Source organism: Arachis ipaensis, chromosome B1 (assembly GCF_059453495.1).
Source record: "Arachis ipaensis isolate K30076 ecotype BB chromosome B1, ASM5945349v1, whole genome shotgun sequence".
Taxonomy (NCBI): Eukaryota; Viridiplantae; Streptophyta; class Magnoliopsida; order Fabales; family Fabaceae; genus Arachis; species Arachis ipaensis.
This window is the reverse complement of record NC_142436.1, coordinates 52,508,344-52,532,681: the sequence shown is the minus strand read 5'-3', so window position 1 is coordinate 52,532,681 and position 24,338 is coordinate 52,508,344. Positions and strand designations below refer to the sequence as shown.

The 24,338-nt window shown below is 38.1% G+C and overlaps 1 long non-coding RNA gene and 1 other non-coding gene across 2 annotated transcripts; both read left to right on the top strand.

Moving 5' to 3' along the window:
• The first annotated feature begins 422 nt into the window (after positions 1–422).
• Positions 423–17,980, top strand: LOC110271076 (uncharacterized). Its single transcript, XR_002361152.2, has 3 exons — positions 423–516; positions 610–669; positions 17,584–17,980. It is a non-coding gene; the product is annotated as an uncharacterized LOC110271076 (long non-coding RNA).
• On the top strand, positions 8,631–8,738 carry LOC148576571 (small nucleolar RNA R71). The gene has a single exon (XR_015903344.1). It is a non-coding gene; the product is annotated as a small nucleolar RNA R71 (small nucleolar RNA).
• Positions 17,981–24,338: the final 6,358 nt, after the last annotated feature.

Genomic DNA, 24,338 nt, shown 5'->3' with positions numbered 1-24,338 from the left:
TATTAACTTACCATGTGGTAAATTAACTACGATAATTATGAGTATAGTGAGAATGTGAAATTATCCAAATCTCATTGCCCATGACTCACATTTTTCACCTCCACTCTTCTCTCTTGGCCAAAATTTTCTCTCTCTTTTATCCTCGTGATTAAATTTTTATCTTTGTGAGGTAGTTAATGGATAGACATATAAGTAGGATAGAATCAAAATCATTAAATTCAACCTTATCTCTTTACCTTTTTAACGTGTTTTACTTTCCTTCCTTTGTAAATATTTTACTTTCACCTTTCACCTTTCACCATACTTAGTGACCAAGTACGATTAAGAAAAATAATTAGAGAGAAAAAGGGAGTGAGGTCGAGATTTAGAAAGACGAAAAAGAAAGAAAACCAACTTTATCTTCATACCATCCCTTCTTCCATAATCAATTAAGAGCACTCCACCACTTGTCAAGCAAGCAAGAACTAGGATCAACTCTCTTATCCCCTTCTTGAATTTTCTTCAAGAATTCACAAGGTGAGTAAGGAGAATACCCTCCTCTTTTTTCATCAATGCATTCGGCCATCATGCTCTCTCATAGAGAGTTGATTATATCCATTTCTTGTGTAGCAAATCAACACTAGAAGCTTTTAAAAGAGTGGAGGGAACACGAAAATTCAAAGGAAAAGGGTAAGAACTCCTCCCCCTTTTTCCATTACACACTTAGCCAAATGGCCTAAGGGAGTAAAATTGTATGTCTTGAAAGATGAAAAATAAGTAAAAGTCTCATGAAATAATATTCAAGGGAGTTGAAAGACTAAAAGATTAAGATACTAGGATAATAATGCCTAAAAAAAGCCTAAAAGAGACATATATATGAATTAATGTTCTATGAAAAACATATGATGCATCACTTTTTTTCTAGTGGTAACTAAAGGATAAAGTGAGCTAAAAAGAATAGTTAATGAAAGATGAGATAAAAATGAAGCCACTGAAGGTCTAGGAATAAAAAGGGATAATTATAAAAGATTCGGACAATAAGATAATTATATAAATATTTCGGTATAACTAGCATAAATAATAAAGACTAAGAGTAAAAGTGTAAAAAAACAAAATTATAAGATAAGAGTAAGAAAGTAAGGGTAAAATGATAAACTAGACTAGGAAAGGTAAAAATGTTATTAATAAAAAGAGCCTCATAATGAAATAGTAAGTTAAGAGCACTAAGGGAAAATTGGTAATTTAAAAGAAAGATAAAATTAAAATTGGTAGTTAATAAGTTAGGGATAAAATAATCATTTTGAAACAGAATAGGGTAAAACAATTAATTAGGGCAAGATGGTCATTTGAGAATAAGTATACAATTAATGTGATAACAATAAAGAAAGAAGGGCATGAAGGGCATAAAGGTCATATTAAAAGTTGCTAAAGGCAAAATTGTAAATAAGAAAAAGAATATCTTAAAAACTTTAAGAATAAAGAATAAAGAATGTAAAAGGCTTTATGAATAAAGACTAAAGGTAAAAGGTCCTATAGAGAGAAGAGGACATTTTGATAATTTAAATGACTAAAGAGAAAAGGATCATTTAGATGTACCGAAATGTACCAAGATAAATGAGAAAGCCCTAAGATGCTCTAAGAGAGACCGCCTGAAGAATTTTTTCTCCTGGCCAGTGTCGAAAATAGGTGGGAACACCCACAGAAAAAATATGTCTCTTATGTGAGTCTACAGTGGCGTCAAGATTTGCGACGATTGCCTTGTATCAGGACTGACATGGTTACAACCATGAGGTACATAGAATGACTGACACAGTTAAGAGACTATATTCTGGCATAGCCTAGAGTAATGTTGAGTTACGGATAGTCAACTAATGCATGAGCTCATGGCTTGCGTAAGGCTAGACATGCATCATGCTTACTTGTTGCATTTTTCTGTGATTTGTGATTGTGTATTTGTATTTATGTTATGATAAGACTATGTAGTATATCTGGTGCACGAAATTGTGATCTCAGGTAACGGCGCCAGAAACTCTGTACGCACGTCTTGATAAATCGTTTTTCATTCACAACTTCGATACAACTAACCAGCAAGTGCACTGGGTCGTCCAAGTAATAAACCTTACGTGAGTAAGGGTCGATCCCACGGAGATTGTTGGTATGAAGCAAGCTATGGTCACCTTGTAGATCTCAGTCAGACGGATATAAAATAGTTATGGAGTTTTCGAAATTATATAATAAAATAAGGATAGAAATACTTATGTAAATCATTGGTGAGAATTTCAGATAAGCGCATAGAGATGCATTCGTTCCTCTGAACCTCTGCTTTCCTGCTGTCTTCATCCAATCCGTCTTACTCCTTTCCATGGCTGGCTTTATGTAAGGACATCACCGTTGTCAATGGCTACTTTTAATCCTCTCTGAAAAATGGTCCGATGCGCTGTCACTGCATGGCTAATCGTCTGGAGGCATCACCCTTGCCAATGGCTGCATCCCATCCTCTTGTGAAAATGGTCCAAATGCTCTGTCACAGCACGGCTAATCATCTGAGGTTCTCGATCATACTGGAATAGGATTCACCCTCCTTTTGCGTCTGTCACTACGCCCAGCACTCACGAGTTTGAAGTTCGTCACAGTCATTCAATCCCAGAGTCCTACTCGAAATACCACAGACAAGGTTTAGACTTTCCGGACTCTCATGAATGCCGCCATCAATCTAGCTTATACCACGAAGATTCTGATTAAGAGATCCCAGAGATACTCATTCAATCGAAGGTAGAACGGAAGTGGTTGTCAGGCACGCGTTCATAGGGAATGATGATGATTGTCACGTTCATCACATTCAGGTTGAAGTGCGAATGAATATCTTAGAAGCGGAATAAGTTGAATTGAATAGAAAAACAGTAGTACTTTGCATTAGTCTTTGAGGAACAGCAGAGCTCCACACCTTAATCTATGGAGTGTAGAAACTCTACCGTTAAAAATACATAAGTGAAAGGTCCAGGCATGGCCGAATGGCCAGCCCCCAAAACGTGATCACAGGATCAAAAATACAATCCAGGATGTCAAATACAATAGTAACAAGTCCTATTTATACTAAACTAGTTACTAGGGTTTACAAAAGTAAGTAATTGATGCATAAATCCACTTCCGGAGCCCACTTGGTGTGTGCTTGGGCTGAGCTTGAATGTTACACGTGCAGAGGCTCTTCCTGGAGTTGAACGCCAGGTTGTAACGTATTTCTGGCGTTCAACTCTGGCTTGTGACTTGTTTCTGGCGTTTAACTCCAGACAGCAGTGTAGAACTGGCGTTCAACGCCCTTTTACGTCATCTAAACTTGGCCAAAGTATGGACTATTATACATTGTTGGAAAGTCCTGAATGTCTACTTTCTAACGCAATTAAAAGCGCGCCATTTTGAGTTTTGTAGCTCCAGAAAATCCACTTTGAGTGCAGGGAGGTCAGAATCCAACAGCATCAGCAGTCCTTCTTCAACCTCTAAATCTGATTTTTGCTCAAGTCCCTCAATTTCAGCCAGAAAATACCTGAAATCACAGAAAAACACACAAACTCATAGTAAAGTCCAGAAATGTGAATTTAACATAAAAACTAATGAAAACATTCCTAAAAGTAACCGGATTCTACTAAAATCATACTAAAAATAATGCCAAAAAGCATATAAATTATCCGCTCATCACAACACCAAACTTAAATTGTTGCTTGTCCCCAAGCAACTGAAAATCAAATAGGATAAAAAGAAGAGAATATACTATAAATTCTAAACTATCAATGAAACATAGCTCTAATTAAATGAGCGGGACTTGTAGCTTTTTGCCTCTTGAATAGTTTTGGCATCTCACTTTATCCATTGAAGTTCAGAATGATTGGCATCTATAGGAACTCAGAGTTCAGATAGTGTTATTGATTCTCCTAGTTCAGTATGATGATTCTTGAATACAGCTAATTTATGAGTCTTGGCCGTGGCCCTAAGCACTTTGTTTTCCAGTATTACCACCGGATACATAAATGCCCACAGACACATAATTGGGTGAACCTTTTCAGATTGTGACTCAGCTTTGCTAAAGTCCCCAATTAGAGGTGTCCAGGGTTCTTAAGAACACTCTTCTTTTGCTTTGGACCTTGACTTTAACCGCTTAGTCTCAAGTTTTCACTTGACACCTTCACGCCACAAGCACATGGTTAGGGACAGCTTGGTTTAGCCGCTTAGGCCAGGATTTTGTTCCTTTAGGCCCTCCTATCCACTGATGCTCAAAGCCTTGAGATCCTTTTTATTTACCCTTGCCTTTTGGTTTTAAGGGTTATTGGCTTTTTGCTCTTGCCTCTTGGTTTTAAGAGCTTTTGGCTTTTTCTGCTTGCTTTTTCTTTTTATTTTTTTTGCCTATATATTTTTTTTCTGCAAGCTTTGTTCTTTGCTGCTTTTTCTTGCTTCAAGAATCATTTTTATGATTTTTCAGATTATCAAATAACATGTCTCATTGTCATCATTCTTTCAAGAGCCAACATATTTAACATTCTAAAACAACAACTTCAAAAGACATATGCACTGTTCAGGCATTCATTCAGAAAACAAGAAGCATTGTCACCACATCAATATAATTAAACTAAGTTCAAGGATAAATTCGAAACTCATGTACTTCTTGTTCTTTTGAATTAAAGCATTTTTCATTTAAGAGAGGTGATGGATTCATAGGACATTCATAACTTTAAGACAAAGTTACTAAATACTAATGATCATGTAATGAAGACACAAACATGGATAAGCACTTAACATAGAAAACGAAAAACAGTGAAAGTAAGAACAAGGAATGAGTCCACCTTAGTGATGGTGGCGTTTCCTTCTTGAGGAACCAATGATGTCCTTGAGCTCTTCTATGTCTCTTCCTTGTCTTTGTTGCTCCTCCCTCATTGCTTTTTGATCTTCTCTTATTTCATGAAGGATGATGGAGTGCTCTTGATGTTCCACCCTTAATTGTCCCATGTTGGAACTTAATTCTCCTAGGGAGGTGTTGATTTGCTCCCAGTAGTTTTGTGGAGGAAAATACATTTGAGGCATCTCCGGGATCTCATGGTGATGAGCTTCATGCGTCTCTTGAGATCCATGAATGGGCTCTCTTGCTTGCTCCATTCTTTTCTTAGTGATGGGCTTCTCTTCCTCAATGGGAATGTCTCCTTCTATGAAAGCTCCAGCTGAGTAACATAGATGGCAAATAAGATGAGGAAAAGCTAGCCTTGCCCCAGGAGAGGGCTTTTCGGCTATTTTGTAGAATTCAAGGGAGATGACTTCATGAACTTCTACTTCCTCTCCAATCATGATGCTATGAATCATGATGGCCCGATCCATAGTAACTTCAGATCGGTTGCTAGTGGGGATGATGGAGCGTTGGATGAACTCCAACCATCCTCTAGCCACAGGCTTGAGGTCTAGTCTTCTTAATTAAACCGGCTTGCCTTTGGAGTCAATCTTCCACTGAGCTCCTTCCACACATATGTCCATGAGGACTTGGTCCAACTTTTGATTAAAGTTGACCCTTCTAGTGTAGGGGCGTGCATCTCCTTGCATCATAGGCAAGTTAAACGCCAACCTCACATTTTTCGAACTAAAATCTAAGTATTTTCCCCGAACCATTGTAATATAATTCTTTGGGTTTGGGTTCTTACTTTGATCATGGTTCCTAGTGATCCATGCATTGGCATAGAACTCTTGAACCATTAGGATGCCGACTTGTTGGATGGGGTTTGTTAGAACTTTCCAACCTCTTCTTTGGATTTCATGTCGGATCTTCAGATACTCATTCTTCTTGAGCTTGAAAGGGACCTCGGAGATCACCTTCTTCTTGGCCACAACATCATAGAAGTGGTCTTGATGAGCTTTGGAGATGAATCTTTTCATCTTCCATGACTCGGAGGTGGAAGCTTTTGTCTTCCCTTTTCCTTTTCTAGAGGATTCTCCGGTCTTATTAGGTGCCATCAATGGTAATGGAAAAACAAAAAGCTTATGCTTTTACCACACCAAACTTAAAATCTTGCTCGCCCTTGAGCAAGAGAAGAAAGTAGAGATGAAGAAGAAGAAGAAATGGAGGAGAGGGGGAGAGAGATGTGTTTCGGCCAAGAAGGGAAAGAGAGGGTTGTGTTGTGTGAAAATGAGGAGGAATGGAGGGCTATATATAGGGAAGGGAGGGGGGTAAGGTTTCGGCCATATAGGGTGGGTTTGGGTGGGAAATTGATTTTGAATTTTGAAGGTAGGTGGTGTTTATGAGGTAGGTTTATGGGGAAGAGTGGATGGATGTGAGTGGTGAAGTGGTGATAGGGAAGAGAGATTGAGGTGATTGGTGAAGAGTTTTGGGAAGAGTGTTTATGGGATTGTGTGAAAGAGGGGGTGAGAAGAAGTGAGTGGAGGTAGGTGGGGATCCTGTGGGGTCCACAGATCCTGAGGTGTTCAAGGATTTACAATCTTACACCAAATTAAGCATGCAAAATGCCCTTGCACACAACTCTGGGCGTTCAGCGCCAGATTGGTGCTTGTTCTGGGCGTTGAACGCCCATTTGTTGCCCATTTCTGGCGTTGAACGCCAGAACCATGCTTGTTCTGGGCGTTCAGCGCCAGCTCTTCTCTAGGGTGCAATTCTGGCGTTCAAACGCCCAGATGCTGCCCATTTTGGGCGTTCAGCGCCAGAACCATGCTCTGTTCTGGCGTTGAACGCCAGCCAGATGCTTCTTACTGGCGTTTAAACGCCAGTAAGGTCTTCCTCCAGGGTGTGATTTTTCTTCTGCTATTTTTGATTCCGTTTTCAATTTTTATATTTATTTTGTGACTCCACATGATCATGAACCTAATAAAATATGAAAGAACAAGAAAAATAGGATTAGATAAATAAAAATTGGGTTGCCTCCCAACAAGCGCTTCTTTAATGTCAATAGCTTGACAGTGGGCTCTCATGGAGCCTCACAGATGTTCAGAGCATTGTTGAGACTTCCCAACACCAAACTTAGAGTTTGAATATGGGAGTTCAACACCAAACTTAGAGTTTGGTTGTGGCCTCCCAGCACCAAACTTAGAGTTTGACTGTGGGGGCTCTGGTTGACTCTATTTTGAGAGAAGCTTTTTATGCTTCCTCTTCATATTTACAGAAAGGTAACCTTGAGTTGTAAACACAAGGGAGTCCTCATTCAATTGAAGGACTAATTTACCTCTGTCAACATCAATCACAGCTCTTGCTGTGGCTAGGAAAGGTCTTCCAAGGATGATGGATTCATCCTCATCCTTCCCAGAATCAAGGACTATGGAATCAGCAGGGATGTAAAGGCCTTTAACCTTTACTAACACGTCCTCTACTTGTCCATAAGCCTGTTTTCTTGAATTTTCTGCCATGTCTAATGAGATTTTAGCAGCTTGCACCCCATAGATTCCCAGTTTCTCTATTACAGAGAGGGACAAGAGGTTTATCCCTGACCCAAGGTCACACAGAGCCTTTTCAAAGATCATGTTGCCTATGGTACAAGGTATTACGAACTTTCCAGGATCCTGTTTCTTCTGAGGCAATGTCAGTTGATCCAGATCACTTAGTTCATTGGTGAACAAGGGAGGTTCATCTTCCCAAGTCTCAATACCAAATAATTTGGCATTCAGCTTCATGATTGCACCAAGAAATTTGGCAGCTTGCTCTTCAGTAACATCCTCATTCTCTTCAGAAGAGGAATGCTCATCAGAGCTCATGAATGGCATAAGGAGGTTCAATGGAATCTCTATGGTCTCTAGATGAGTCTCAGATTCCTTTGGTTCCTCAGAGGGAAACTCCTTATTGATCACTGGACGTCCCAGGAGGTCTTCCTCACTGGGATTCACGTCCTCAACCTCCCTTACAGGTTCGGCCATGGTGGTTATGTCAATGGCCTTGCACTCTCCTTTTGAATTTTCTTCTGTATTGCTTGGGAGAGTACTAGGAGGGATTTCAGTGATCCTTTTACTCAGTTGGCCCACTTGTGCTTCCAAATTTCTAATGGAAGACCTTGTTTTATTCATGAAACTTATAGTGGCCTTGGACAGATCAAAGACTAAGTTTGCTAAATTAAAGGTATTTTGTTCAGAGTTCTCTGTCTGTTGCTGAGTGGATGATGGAAAGGGTTTACTATTGTTAAACCTATTTCTTCCACCATTATTAAAGCCTTGTTGAGGCTTTTGTTGATCCTTCCATGAGAAATTTGGATGATTTCTCCATGATGGATTATAGGTGTTTTCGTAAGGTTCACCCATGTAATTCACCTCTGCTATTGCAGGGTTCTCAGGATCATAAGCTTCTTCTTCAGAAGATGCCTCTTGAGTACTGTTGGATGCAGCTTGCATTCCATTCAGACTCTGAGAAATCATATTGACTTGCTGAGTCAATATTTTATTCTGAGCCAATATGGCATTCAGAGTATCAATTTCAAGAACTCCCTTCTTTTGAGGCGTCCCATTACTCACAGGATTTCTCTCAGAAGTGTACATGAACTGGTTATTAGCAACCATGTCAATGAGTTCTTGAGCTTCTGCAGGCGTTTTTTTAGGTGAATGGATCCACCTGCAGAAGTATCCAATGACATCTTAGCTAATTCAGACAGACCATCATAGAATATATCCAGGATGGTCCATTCTGAAAGCATGTCAGAAGGACACTTTTTGGTCAGTCCTTTGTATCTCTTCCAAGCTTCATAGAGGGATTCACCTTCTTTTTGTCTGAAGGTTTGAACATCCACTCTAAGCTTACTCAGCTTTTGAGGAGGAAAGAACTTGGCTAAGAAAGCCTTGACCAGCTTATCCCAAGAGTTCAGGCTATCCTTAGGTTGAGAGTCCAACCATATTCTAGCTCTGTCTCTCACAGCAAAAGGGAAAAGCATGAGCCTGTAGACTTCAGGATCTACTCCATTAGTCTTAACAGTATCACAGATCTGCAAGAATTCAGTTAAGAACTGAAAAGGATCTTCAGATGGAAGTCCATGAAACTTGCAGTTCTGCTGCATCAGAGAAACTAATTGAGGTTTCAGCTCAAAATTGTTTGCTCCAATGGCAGGGATGGAGATGCTTCTTCCATGTAAATTGGAATTAGGTGCAGTAAAGTCACCAAGCATCCTCCTTGCATTATTATTATTTTCGGCTGCCATCTCCTCTTCCTGTTCGAAAATTTCTGTAAGGTTATCTCTGAATTGTTGTAATTTAGCTTCTCTTAGTTTTCTCTTCAGAGTCCTTTCAGGTTCTGGATCTGCTTCAACAAGAATATTCTTGTCCTTGTTCCTGCTCATATGAAAAATAGGGACAGAAAAATAATAATAATAGGGGTCCTTTTTACCACAGTATAGAGGTCCGTGTGTAAGTAGAAGAAAAGAAGAAGAAAAAATTCGAACACAGATGGAAGAGGGGGTTCGAATTTGGGTGAGATGAAGTGTTAGTAGATGAATAAATAAATAGAAGGAGATAAGAGAGAGAGAGAGAGAGAATTTTCGAAAATAATTTTTGAAAAAGAGTTAGTGATTTTCGAAAATAGTTTTTGAAAAAGGTTAGTAATTTTTTCGAAAATAAAGTTAAAAATTAAAATAATTAGTTAATCAAAAAGAAATTTTGAAAAAGAGGGAGGATATTTTCGAAAATTAGAGAGAGAGAGTTGGTTAGGTAGTTTTGAAAAAGATAAGAAACAAACAAAAAGTTAGTTAGTTAGTTGAAACAAATTTGAAAATCAATTTTGAAGAGATAAGAGGATAAGAAGTTGGAAAGGATATTTTAAAATCAACTTTTGAAAAAGATAAGATGAAGAGATATTTTTGAAAAGATATGATTGAAATTAGTTTTGAAAAAGATTTGATTTTTAAAATCACAATTAATGACTTGATTCACAAGAAATCACAAGATATGATTCTAAAACTCAAAGTTTGAATCTTTCTTAACAAGCAAGTAACAAACTTGAAATTTTTGAATCAAAACATTAATTGATGGTGTTATTTTCGAAAATTAGGAGATAAAGATAAGAAAAAGATTTTTGAAAAATATTTTTAAAATTTTCGAAAATAACTAAGAAAAATGAAAAAGATTTGATTTTTGAAAAAGATTTTGAAAAAGATAAGATTTTCAAATTGAAAATTTGATTTGACTCATGAAAACAACTAGATTTTAAAAAGTTTTGAAAAAGTCAATCCAAATTTTCGAAATTTAAGAGAGAAAAAGGGAGAGATATTTTTTTTGATTTTTGAAAATTTTTTTTTGATGAGAGGGAAAAACATGAAAAAGACTCAATGCATGAAAATTTTGGATCAAAACAATAAATGCATGCAAGAACACTATGAATGTCAAGATGAATACCAAGAACACTTTGAATGTCATGATGAATATCAAGACTTATTTTTGAAAATTTTTATATGCAAAGAAAACATGCAAGACACCAAATTTAGAAATCTTTCATGTTTAGACACTATGAATGCAAAAATGCACATGAAAAACAAGAAAAGATGCAAAACAAGAAAACATCAAGATCAAACAAGAAGACTTACCAAGAACAACTTGAAGATCATGAAGAACACCATGAATACATGAATTTTTCGAAAAATGCAAGATGAACATGCAATTGACACCAAACTTTAAATCTGACTCAAGACTCAAACAAGAAATACAAAATATTTTTTTTTATTTTTTTATGATTTTATGAATTTTTTTGTATTTTCTTTTAATTTTTTTTTTTGAAAATCATTTTGAAAAAGAAAAATAAGGATTCCAAAATTTTTAATATGAATTCCAGGAATCTTATGCTCTTTAAACTAAAGCTCCAATCAAAGGGTCAGGCATGGCTTAATAGCCAACCAAGCTTTAGTATGTAACTCAGACATGACACGCCTGACATTCCCTATCCAGAAGAATTAGACATGGCTTTACAGCCAGCCAGGCTTCAACATGCTTCATGAAACACTAGAATTCATTCTTTAAAAATTCTGAAGAAAAATATATTTTTGAAAGATTTTTAAAAAATTTTTGAAAATAGAACAAAAAGAAAATTACCTAATTTGAGCAACAAGATGAACCGTCAGTTGTCCAAACTCGAACAATCCCTGGCAACGGCACCAAAAACTTGGTGCACGAAATTGTGATCTCAGGTAATGGCGCCAGAAACTCTGTACGCAACGTCTTGATAAATCGTTTTTCATTCACAACTTCGATACAACTAACCAGCAAGTGCACTGGGTCGTCCAAGTAATAAACCTTACGTGAGTAAAGGTCGATCCCACGGAGATTGTTGGTATGAAGCAAGCTATGGTCACCTTGTAGATCTCAATCAGGCGGATATAAAATAGTTATGGAGTTTTCGAAATTATATAATAAAATAAGGATAGAAATACTTAAGTAAATCATTGGTGAGAATTTCAGATAAGCGCATAGAGATGCATTCGTTCCTCTGAACCTCTGCTTTCCTGCTGTCTTCATCCAATCAGTCTTACTCCTTTCCATGGCTGGCTTTATGTAAGGACATCATCGTTGTCAATGGCTATTTTTAATCCTCTCTGGAAAATGGTCCGATGCGCTGTCACTGCATGGCTAATCGTTTGGAGGCATCACCGTTGCCAATGGCTGCATCCCATCCTCTTGTGAAAATGGTCCAAATACTCTATCACAGCACGAGTAATCATCTGAGGTTCTCGATCATACTGGAATAGGATTCACCCTCCTTTTGCGTCTGTCACTACGCCCAACACTCGCGAGTTTGAAGTTCGTCACAGTCATTCAATCCCAGAGTCCTACTCGGAATACCACAGACAAGGTTTAGACTTTCTGGACTCTCATGAATGCCGCCATCAATCTAGCTTATACCACGAAGATTCTGATTAAGAGATCCAAGAGATACTCATTCAATCGAAGGTAGAACGGAAGTGGTTGTCAGGCACGCGTTCATAGGGAATGATGATGATTGTCACGTTCATCACATTCAGGTTGAAGTGCGAATGAATATCTTAGAAGCGGAATAAGTTGAATTGAATAGAAAAATAGTAGTACTTTGCATTAGTCTTTGAGGAACAGCAGAGCTCCACACCTTAATCTATGGAGTGTAGAAACTCTACCGTTGAAAATACATAAGTGAAAGGTCCAGGCATGGCCGAATGGCCAGCCCCCAAAACGTGATCACAGGATCAAAAATACAATCCAGGATGTCAAATACAATAGTAACAAGTCCTATTTATACTAAACTAGTTACTAGGGTTTACAGAAGTAAGTAATTGATGCATAAATACACTTTCGGGGCCCACTTGGTGTGTGCTTGGGCTGAGCTTGAATGTTACACGTGCAGAGGCTCTTCCTGGAGTTGAACGTCAGGTTGTAACGTATTTCTGGCGTTCAACTCTGGCTTGTGACTTGTTTCTGGCGTTTAACTCCAGACAGCAGCGTAGAACTGGCGTTCAACGCCCTTTTACGTTGTCTAAACTCGGCCAAAGTATGGACTATTAAACATTGCTGAAAATCCCTGAATGTCTACTTTTCAACGCAATTAGAAGCGCACCATTTTGAGTTCTGTAGCTCCAGAAAATCCACTTTGAGTGCAGGGAGGTCAGAATCCAACAGCATCAGCAGTCCTTCTTCAACCTCTGAATCTAATTTTTGCTCAAGTCCCTCAATTTCAGCCAGAAAATACCTGAAATCACAGAAAAATACACAAACTCATAGTAAAGTCTATAAATGTGAATTTAACATAAAAACTAATGAAAACATCCCTAAAAGTAACCGGATTCTACTAAAAACATACTAAAAATAATGCCAAAAAGCATATAAATTATCCGCTCATCCATATCCGTCAGGGTAACTTGTAGTGTAGTAATGAACTCCCTAGAGTTAAGTACCCAAATCCCCCGACTTCTTTACACCCTGCTGGGAATCTTAGGTTCTTACCCCTCTTCTTTCTCCTGTTCTATAGAAGGAGTTGGGAGTAGTATTCTTTGAGTACCTTGCACTGTGCTACTATGATGATCCTTCGTAGGGAAGCACTATCATATAGGGAGAGTTGCATACGTGCATGTACATCCTTTTTGATCGACCATTCTCACATCCTTTACTTAGTCTTGAGTTTGACCCTAGCTTCCCTTACAATTTTTTACTATCTGAGCTGCATCCTGGAGATACCCACTACCCCTTTCCATCATAACCAATGTACCAGGTGGACCCTGAACCAGAGTCTCCTGTCATTTTTCAGCCCGAGTATCTACATTGGTTTGACCTGGTGTCTGAGCCAGTGATACCGATGAAGCTCATGCCCGATTATCAGCCACTTGATCTGATGGTCAAGCAATTTGGCCCCTTGGGAGAGGTCTTGGCCACAACTGTTCCCAACGGCTTCATATCGACTTCATCCAAAGAGGATCCGTTAGAGGATACCAAGGCCGGAGAGGACCACTTGGTTATTGACCTAGTCTCTAGCTTGTTAGAAAAAGCCGATGTAGGAGATGGAGAGTTAGGACAGCAACCCAATGGCTACGTATGATGAACCCGATGTGCAATAGTCTTATAGATATTTTTAGGAAGTAGTTTAGTAGTCAATTGTCTTCCCTTATTATAGATAGCCTTTTGCGAGGGATATGATTTTACTTTTGGTAGGCATGTTCTAGAGTAGGGGCTCTTACGTGAGCTAGAACCTAAGTGTCAACCATTTATGTATCTACTTTCTAAGTTATGGGTACTATGCATATAAGTGGGATCGAATGTACTAACTAATCCTACGTATGAAACTGCGCCCTAGTGCCCATCCATGTATAGTATATGTGTTTCTACTATATTTTGCTGTTATCTTAAGTGCCTGCATGATTTGTTGCTTTTATACCTTACTGTAATAATGTTAATACAATCTTGACTAACTTACGATTGCAAACAGTGTTACAAGCTCATAATGATAACATTACATATAAGGTCTAGAGTCTTATAGGTTGACAAAATAGTAACACCTAACGATTGGCATTGGTCATGACCTGCTGAAAGTTGGGTCGTTACAAAATCCATACTAGTCACGGAGTATATCAACAATATGAATACGTTATTTTCATAGCTAATAACCATGGACTGTCAAATTGGAGAAAATAATGTGCCGGGCTTCTTCAAAGCTTACTAGATTCGTAAGATCAACTCATCATCAATATTACCAACAACAATATTTCTAGTCAACTCCAATTTAATGATGTCGCTGCCGCTATTCTTGAAAAAGAAAGTAGACATAAAAACAAGGATGATCAAACTGAGGGTTCAAAGCAAGCAGAAGCTTTGTCGGTGGTGAGAGATAGATCAATGAAACACGGATCTTGTAGGAGTCAGCGTCATGATAGATCAAAGGCCTGGAGGAACTGTGGCAAGAAAAAGAATTTGAAGAAACATTGTTAGTTCAATAGAAAGACCACAAAGAAAGCTTATGATGCAATAACCTCATAAGGATGTGTTGCAAGTACATCTAACAATGAAAACATCTTGTGCATTGAAGTAGTGATTGGTTGTGAAGGTGGTAGACAATTGGCTTATGTTTGATTGATGGATTGTACTATAACGTAATAACATAACTTTGCATTGGGATTGGTTTAGCACAAATGAACCAGTTTCATCAGGATCTATGCTCAAGGAAGATGATCATGATCTGGAATTGTTATTAATGGTACTATTAAAATCAAAATGTTTGATGGTTCTATATGCACAATTCAGTTGTCAAACATGTAAAAGGACTAAGAATGAATCAATTTTCTATTGGAATCTTGGATGCTCAAGAGTACAAGATCAATATTAAAGATAGAATCATGAAGGTGTCAAGCAGTGCTCGTCTCATCATGAAAGCCAAAAGGATAACAACCAATCTCTATTTACTCTTTGGAGATATAATCCAAGACACAGGGGCAGCGATTGCATATGCAAATCACAAATTGATGATGTGGAATCGCAAGCTAGGCCACATATGTCAGAACATAGTTTACAAGTTCTTGCAAATAGCAATGTTCTTTCCATGCTCAAATCGGTAAATTTACTTTTCTGTGAGCACTACGTGGCAAGAAAATAGCATATGATAAAGTTCGAAAGGTCCATCACCAAAAGTATGCACATACTAGACTTAATTCACTCTAATGTGTGGAAATCACCTATGATATAACTAGGAGGAGCAAAGTATTTTGTATCCTTCATAAATTACTCTTGTAGGATATGTGTATTCCCCATAAAAAAGAAATCAGATGTGTTTCCAGTATTCAAGAAATTTAAAGCACAAATAGAGCTTGAAACTAGAAGGAAAATCAAGTGCCTAAGGATAGATAATTAAGGAGAATATACAGATGGTGATTTATCGCATTTTGCAAGAAGGAAGGCATTTAGAGGCAATTCACAATGCATATACTCCTCAGCAAAATGGTGTATCAGAACAGACGAACAAAACTCTTCTTGAAAGGACTCGAGCTATGCTATAAACTACTAGATTAACCCAAGTGTTTCTGAGCAGAAGTAGTAAAAACAACCAGCTACTTGACTAATCAATCGCCATCCACAATAATTAGGTTGAAAACCATTGGAGATATGGCAAGGCAAGTCACTGGATTATTCTTCTCTCCACATCTTTGGCTGCCTGTATATGTGAAGTTCAATCCCCAAGAAAGAACAAAGCTGAATCCTAAATCCAGAAAATGTGTCTTATTGGGATATGCTGACAATGTTAAGGGATATCATTTGTAGGATCCTACTTCCGACAAGGTTATTATCTGTAGAGATGTTATATTTGCTAATAATGAGTTATAAAAAGAATGAGAAAGAAGTAGTAATAATGTGGAGACTATTACAGCACATATCGATGATTAGTTAGAAAAGGAATATTCTTCTGACGCAGAGCTAGAGCATGATGAACAAAAACCAAGTGAAGTTCAAAGGTTAACACAGGAAACAAGACCAACTTGGCATTCTGACTATGTAATGGCTTGTTATAAGGCACATTGTTTTGTGTCTAAAGTTGAAGAGCTATCAACATTTCAAGAAGCTCTGAAAAGTCCAGACTTTTTTTGTGGATGATAACTATGCAAGAAGAAATGCAAGCATTATATAGAAATAAAATGTGGGATATTATTCCACTCCTGAAAGGATAGAAAGCCATTGGTAACAAATGGATCTTCAAAATCATGTGTGACAGCAATAACTAAATAGAATGTTATCATGTGAGATTAATGGTCAAAGAATTTGCTCAAAAAGAAGGAGTCGACTTCGACGAAATATTTTCTCCAATAGTTAGAATTACTACAATCAGGATAGTTCCAGCTATATGTGTTGCATTTGATTTACATCTAGAACAATTAATTGTAAAGACTGCTTTTCTTCATAGGAAACTAGAAGAGGGCTGTGGAGAACTAGGAAAAGAAAACTTGATTTGTAGGTTAACCAAATCTCTATACAGTTTAAAGTAGGCGTCAAGGTATTGGAACAAGAGATTTATTTCCTTCATCGTTAGCTTTGAGTACAACAAACTACAATCAAATCATTATAAAAATTACAAGATCAAAAGGTTTAGAGATAATGATTTCATCATTTTTCTATTGTATGTGGATGATATGTTAGTGATAGGTCCCAGCAAAGATTGTATTCGAGAATTGAAGGCTCAATTGGTTAGGGAGTTCGATATGAAGGACTTGGGATCTACAAACAAGATTTTAAGGATGCAAATTCACTGAGACAGAAAAGATGGGAAGATTTGGCTATCCCAAAAGACTTATTTAGGAAAGGTGTAACACCCTATCACACAGAGCTTTATGCTTAAGTCATAAGACAGAGGTGGTGAGGTATTACAACCTCTAAAAGTAAAATTATATATATAATAATAGTGAAAAATATTTTTAACTAGGAGCCTTTGAAAAAAAGGGTAAAGCAAAATCGTTAAATTGAAAAGCGCAACACTTCCGAATGTGATAACGTAAGCGAAGCAAGATAAAAGATAAGCTAACATATATATATATATATACATACATATAAAATACAGATAACAAAGCTCAAGATTTGGTTTGCAAAGGTAATTGGCCTGAACATATAAGTATACATACATATATATATGAGAACCCAAAAGAAACCTAAAAAATACAGAGTTGCGGAACCTGTTTCTCCAAAATAACCTCTAAGAGGAGTTAATACAGTATGTATATATAAACAGTGGAGATAATAAGTATCTATATAAATACATATAACCAAAATAAAGTCCCGAGAGATAAGGATCTTCGCTAAATTGGAAGCTTCCAGCATGCCTCAGCAAGGAGCTTCACATCCTGCATCTGAAAACAAAAAAATCCGCACGGGGTGAGAACCGGAGGTTCTCAGCATGGTAACAGTGCCCACATATGTAACATATAATATCCTAGGAAAGCCGAAGGCAATCCTAGAACTTCCGACATATAATTAAAGCTTATAAATATAACTAAACCATAAAAAAATGAAATAGGTGATGAGCGGATATTTTATACGCTTTTTCGCATCATTTTCATATAGTTTTTAGTAGTTTTTGTTTAGTTTTATTAAGTTTTTATAGGTTTTAGTGTTAAATTCACATTTTTGGATTTTACTATGATTTTTTGTATTTTTATACAATTTCAGGTATTTTCTGGCTGAAATTGAGGAGCTGGAGCAGAAGTCTGATTCAGAGACAGAGAAAGCACTGCAGATGTTGTCCGGATTTGACCTCCTTGCATTTGGAAGAGCTTTTCTGGAGCTATAGAAGTCCAAATGGAGCACTCTTAACGGATATGAAAATCTGACATCCAGAGCTTTCCAGCAATATATAATAGTCCATACTGTACTTCGGATTAGAAGGCCCAAAACTGGCGTCTAATGCCAGCTTCCTGCCCCTTCCAAGCGTCCAGCGCCCAGAGAGCAGAGACCAGCGTCCAAACGCCCAAAGAGGACCCCCTAACTGGCATTCCATGCCCAAGAGACCTCATAGCACGTGGATCTCATCAAAGCTCAGGCCAAACACTTACCAAGTGGGCCCCAGAAGTGGATTTTATCACTAAATAGACTGTTTTACCCTTACTAGTCATCTGTTTAGTATTTAAAGTGTATTTTACATAATCATTCGAACAACATACTAGAGAACATAATTATTTTCGAGTTTTACATTGTGTTTTACATCAGTATTGATGGGTTGGAACCGAATTCCAACACCTAAAACTCACCGGTAAGTGTACCGGGTCACATCAAGTAGTAAAACTCACTTAGAGTGAGGTCGATCCCACAGGGATTGATGGATCAAGCAACTTTAGTGGGTGATTAGTTTAGTCAAGCTAACATTGATGTGAATTGAAGTGAAATTGAAGCAACAGAGAGTAAATTTACAGGAATTATAAAGTGTAGAAAGTAAATTGCATTGAAATTTAAAGAGCAAGAAATGTAAATTGCAGAAACTTAAATGACAAGAAATGTAAATTGCATCAAATATAAAGAGGATTGGGTGCAGGAAATTTAAAGGAAAGCAATAGGCAGCACTTAGAACAATTGCAGAATAATTAAATTGCATGAAAAGTAAAAGGGATTGGGTGCTGGGAATTAAAACTTCAACAAGAAAATGTAAAGTACAATCAAGCAGAGAAGTAAAAGTTGAAGTAACTGAAACAGATTCAAATAGAAATGAAAAATTGCTTGAAGAACAAGACAGAAAGAAGCTTAGCTCAATTGTAAAATCTAAAAGAGAATTTGAGGATCCAAGAAGAGCAATGAACTCAGGAAGCAAATCTGGATCTCAATTCTCCTTTGCTCAGTCAGAAAATATATTGCAAAAGAAAATGAGGTTTAAAAATAGCAGAGAAGATTAAAACCCAATCCTTAGATCAATTGAGATGAAGAGTGGAAGATGATTCTCAGAATTTGAATTAATGGAGCTCTTCAACCTCAATTTAAGATCCAAAACAGAAAAGCTAAAGTTGCAGAAGAAGAAGATTAACAACAGCCAATGAAAATTTGAATTATGCAGTAAGAGAACAAGATAGAATTCAAGGTGAGATTGAAACAGAATTTCTTCAATTCTCCACCCAAGATTCAAAACAAAAAGTAAGAAATGCAAAAGTAAGAACAAGGAGGAGAGAACTCAGCTCTCAATCCCAATTCCCCCTAGTGCTCTCTAGTAGAGCTTGCCTCCTCTCAATGAACTGAGAATGATGCCTTTATATAGGCTTTTTACAAAATAAAAATAAAAATAAAATTAAAAATAAATTACAAAATAAAATTCTTAATCTAGCTTCTCTGTGTCTTTGAATTATGTGGGCTTTTCAAAATGGTGAAGAATTGAATTAAATTAGAGTTTTGGTGAATTTTGGCCCATTGGGATTGCTCCCAGGGCAAAGCTCGGCTCTTGGAAAGAGCCCTTGGCAAGAGCTTTGGTGCTCTTGGCCTTTGGTACGCGGAATCGTGATTACACTTTAATTATGTAAAATTCATCGCTCTTTCTTTCCCTGGTAATGGCGCCAAAAACATGATGCCAAAACCACGGTTCACAACTCTGTGTAACTGACCAGCAAGTGCACTGGGTCGTCCAAGTAATACCTTACGTGAGTAAGGGTCGAATCCCACGGAGATTGTTGGTATGAAGCAAGCTATGGTCACCTTGCAAATCTCAATTAGGCAGATATAAAATAGTATGGAGTTTTCAAAATTAATTAATAAAAGTAAAGATAGGAATACTTATGTAAATCATTAGTAGGAATTTCAGATAAGCGAATGGAGATGCTTTTCGTTCCTCTGAACCTCTGCTTTCCTGCTATCTTCATCCAATCAGTCTTACTCCTTTCCATGGCTGGCTTTATTCAAGGGCATCACCGTTGTCAGTGGCTACATCCCCTCCTCTCAGTGAAAAATATGCTCACATGCTCTGTCACAGCACGACTAATCATCTGTCGGTTCTCGATCATGCTGGAATAGGATTCACCCTCCTTTTGCGTTTGTCACTAACGCCCAGCACTCGCGAGTTTGAAGCTCGTCACAGTCATTCAATCATTGAATCCTATTCGGAATACCACAGACAAGGTTTAGACTTTCCGGATTCTCTTGAATGCCGCCATCATTCTAGCTTATGCCACGAAGATTCTGATTAAGAGATCTAAGAGATACTCATTCAATCTAATGTAGAACGGAGGTGGTTGTCAGGCACGCGTTCATAGGGAATGATGATGATTGTCACGTTCATCACATTCAGGTTGAGGTGCGAAAGAATATCTTAGAAGCGAAATAAGATGAATTGAATAGAAAACAGTAGTACTTGCATTAATCTTTGAGGAACAGCAGAGCTCCACACCTTAATCTATGGAGTGTAGAAACTCTACCGTGAAAATACATAAGTGAAAGGTCCAGGCATGGCCGAGAGGCCAGCCTTCAAACGTGATCTAAGATAGCATACAACTGATCAAAGATGTCAAAAAGACTAGTAAAATGTCCTATTTATAATAAACTAGCTACTAGGGTTTACATGAGTAAGTAATTGATGCATAAATCCACTTCCGGGGCCCACTTGGCGTGTGCTTGGGCTAAGCTTGAGTGTTGCACATGTAGAGGTCCTTCTTGGAGTTGAACGCCAGCTTTTGTGCCAGTTTGGGCGTTCAACTCTGGTTTTGGCTCCTTTTCTGGCGCTGGACGCCAGATTTGGGCAGAAAGCTGGCGTTGAACGCTAGTTTACGTCGTCTATTCTTAGCCAAAGTATGAACTATTATATATTGATGGAAAGCCCTGGATGTCTACTTTCCAACGCAATTGGAAGCGCGCCATTTCGAGTTCTGTAGCTCCAGAAAATCCACTTTGAGTGCAGGGAGGTCAGAATCCAACAGCATCAGCAGTCCTTCTTCAACCTCTGAACCTGATTTCTGCTCAAGTCCCTCAATTTCAGCCAGAAAATACCTGAAATCACAGAAAAACACACAAACTCATAGTAAAGTCCAGAAATATGAATTTAACATATAAACTAATGAAAACATCCCTAAAAGTAACTAGATCCTACTAAAAACATACTAAAAACAATGCCAAAAAGCGTATAAATTATCCGCTCATCACAACACCAAACTTAAATTGTTGCTTGTCCCCAAGCAACTGAAAATCAAATAGGATAAAAAGAAGAGAATATACTATAAATTCCAAACTATCAATGAAACATAGCTTCAATCAAATGAGCGGGACTTATAGCTTTTTGCCTCTTGAATAGTTTTGGCATCTCACTTTATTCATTGAGGTTCAGAATGATTGGCATCTATAGGAACTCAGAGTTCAGATAGTGTTATTGATTCTCCTAGTTTAGTATGATGATTCTTGAACACAGCTATTTTATGAGTCTTGGCCGTGGCCCTAACCACTTTGTTTTCCAGTATTACCACCGGATACATAAATGCCACAGACACATAACTGGGTGAACCTTTTCAGATTGTGACTCAGCTTTGCTAAAGTCCCCAATTAGAGGTGTCCAGGGTTCTTAAGCACACTCTTTTTTTTTTTTTGCTTTGGACCTTGACTTTAACCGCTCAGTCTCAAGTTTTCACTTGACACCTACACGCCACAAGCACATGGTTAGCGACAGCTTGGTTTAGCCGCTTAGACCAGGATTTTATTCCTTTAGGCCCTCCTATCCACTGATGCTCAAAACCTTGGGATCCTTTTTATTTACCCTTGCCTTTTGGTTTTAAGGGTTATTGGCTTTTTGCTCTTGCCTCTTGGTTTTAAGAGCTTTTGACTTTTTCTGCTTGCTTTTTCTTTTTATTATTTTTTTTGCCTATTTTTTTTTTTCTGCAAGCTTTGTTCTTTGCTGCTTTTTCTTGCTTCAAGAATCATTTTTTATGATTTTTCAGATGATCAAATAACATGTCTCCTAGTCATCATTCTTTCAAGAACCAACATATTTAACATTCTTAAACAGCAACTTCAAAAGACATATGCACTGTTCAAGCATACATTCAGAAAACAAGAAGCATTGTCACCACATCAATATAATTAAGCTAAGTTCAAGGATAAATTCGAAACTCATGTACTTCTTGTTCTTTTGAATTAAAATATTTTTCATTTAAGAAAGGTGATGGATTCATAGGACATTCATAACTTTAAGACATAGTTACTAACTAATAATGATCATGTAATGAAGACACAAACATAGATAAGCACATAACATAGAAAACGAAAAACAGAAGAAATAAGAACAAGGAATGAATCCACCTTAGTGATGGTGGCGTTTCCTTCTTGAGGAACCAATGATGTCCTTGAGCTCTTCTATGTCTCTTCCTTGTCTTTGTTGCTCCTCCTTCATTGCTTTTAGATCTTCTCTGATTTCATGAAGGATGATGGAGTGCTCTTGATGTTCCACCCTTAGTTGCTTCCAATAATTGTGTGGAAGAAAATGTATCCCTTGAGGTATCTCAGGGATCTCTTGATTTGCAGTCAAATGTTCTACTACTGAGCTAAGACAGCTGATGGAAGCTTTTGTCTTCCCTTTCCTCTTTCTAGAGGTTTCTCTGGCCTTAGGTGCCATCAATGGTTATGGAAAAAACAAAAAAAGCTATGCTTTTACCACACCAAACTTAGAATGTTGCTCGCCCTCGAGCAAAAGAAGAAAGAATAGAAGAAGAAGAAGAAGATATGGAGGAGATGGATGGGTGTGTGTATTCGGCCATATGGGTGGGATTGGGTGGGAGAGAGATGTTGAATTTTGAAGGTAGTGGGTTTATGGATGTGAGTGGTAAATGGAAAACAGAAGGGATGATCATGAATGGAAAGATAGATGATGAGGTAGGTGGGGATCCTGTGGGGTCCACAGATCCTGAGGTGTCAAGGCATTTACATCCCTGCACCAATTTAGGCATGTAAAATGCCCTTGCACACAACTCTGGGCGTTCAGCGCCAGGTTGGTGCCCATTTTGGGCGTTCAACGCCCATTTTCTGCCATTTCTGGCGTTGAACGCCAGAACCATGCTCTGTTCTGGCGTTTGAACGCCAGACAGATGCTCCTCCAGGGTGTGATTTTTCTTCTGCTGTTTTTGATTCCGTTTTTGATTTTTTTTTGTTTGTTTTGTGACTCCACATGATCATGAACCTATAAAGACATATAACTAAGAAAAATATAGTTAGATAAATAAAAATTGGGTTGCCTCCCAACAAGCGCTTCTTTAATGTCAATAGCTTGACAGTGGGCTCTCATGGAGCCTCACAGATGTGCAGAGCTTTGTTGAGACTCTCCAACACCAAACTTAGAGTTTGGATATGGGAGTTCAACACCAAACTTAGAGTTTGGTTGTAGCCTCCCAACACCAAACTTAGAGTTTGACTGTGGGGGCTCTAGTTGACTCTGCTTTGAGAGAAGCTTTTTCTGCTTCCTCTCCATGGTTGCAGAGAGAGATCCTTGAGTTGTAAACACAAGGTTGTCCTCACTCAATTGAAGGATCAATTCTCCTCTGTCCACATCAATCACAGCTCTTGCTGTGGCTAGGAAAGGTCTTCCTAGGATGATGGATTCATCCTCTTCCTTCCCAGTATCCAGGACTATGAAATCAGCAGGGATGTAAAGGCCTTCAACCTTTACTAACACGTCCTCTACTTGTCTATAAGCCTATTTTCTTGAACTGTCTACCATCTCTAATGAGATTTTAGCAGCTTGCACCCCATAGATTCCCAGTTTCTCTATTACAGAGAGGGGCATGAGGTTTATTCCTGAACCAAGGTCACACAGAGCCTTAAAGATCATGATGCCTATGGTACAGGGTATTATGAACTTTCTAAGATCCTGTCTCTTCTGAGGAAATGTCAGTTGATCCAGATCACTTAGTTCATTGATGAACAAGGGAGGTTCAACTTCCCAAGTATCAATGCCAAATAGTTTGGCATTCAGCTTCATGATTGCACCAAGAAACTTGGCCGTTTGCTCTTCAGTAACATCCTCATTCTCTTCAGACGAGGAATACTCATCAGAGCTCATGAAGGGCATAAGGAGGTTCAATGGAATCTCTATGGTCTCTAGATGAGCCTCGTAGTTCTTTGGTTCCTCAGAGGGAAGCTCCTTATTGATCACTGGACGTCCCAGGAGGTCTTCCTCCTTGGGATTCACGTCCTCTACTCCCCTTGTAGGTTCGGCCATGGTGCTTATGTCAATGGCCTTGCACTCTCCTTTTGGGTTCTCTTCTGTATTGCTTGGGAGAGTACTGGGAGGGATTTCAGTGATCTTTTTATTCAGCTGGCCCACTTGTGCTTCCAGATTTCTAATGGAAGTTCTTGTTTCATTCATGAAACTTACAGTGGCCTTAGACAGATCAGAGACTAAGTTTGCCAAATTAGAAGTGTTTTGTTCAGAGTTCTCTGTCTGTTGCTGAGTGGATGATGGAAAAGGTTTATTATTG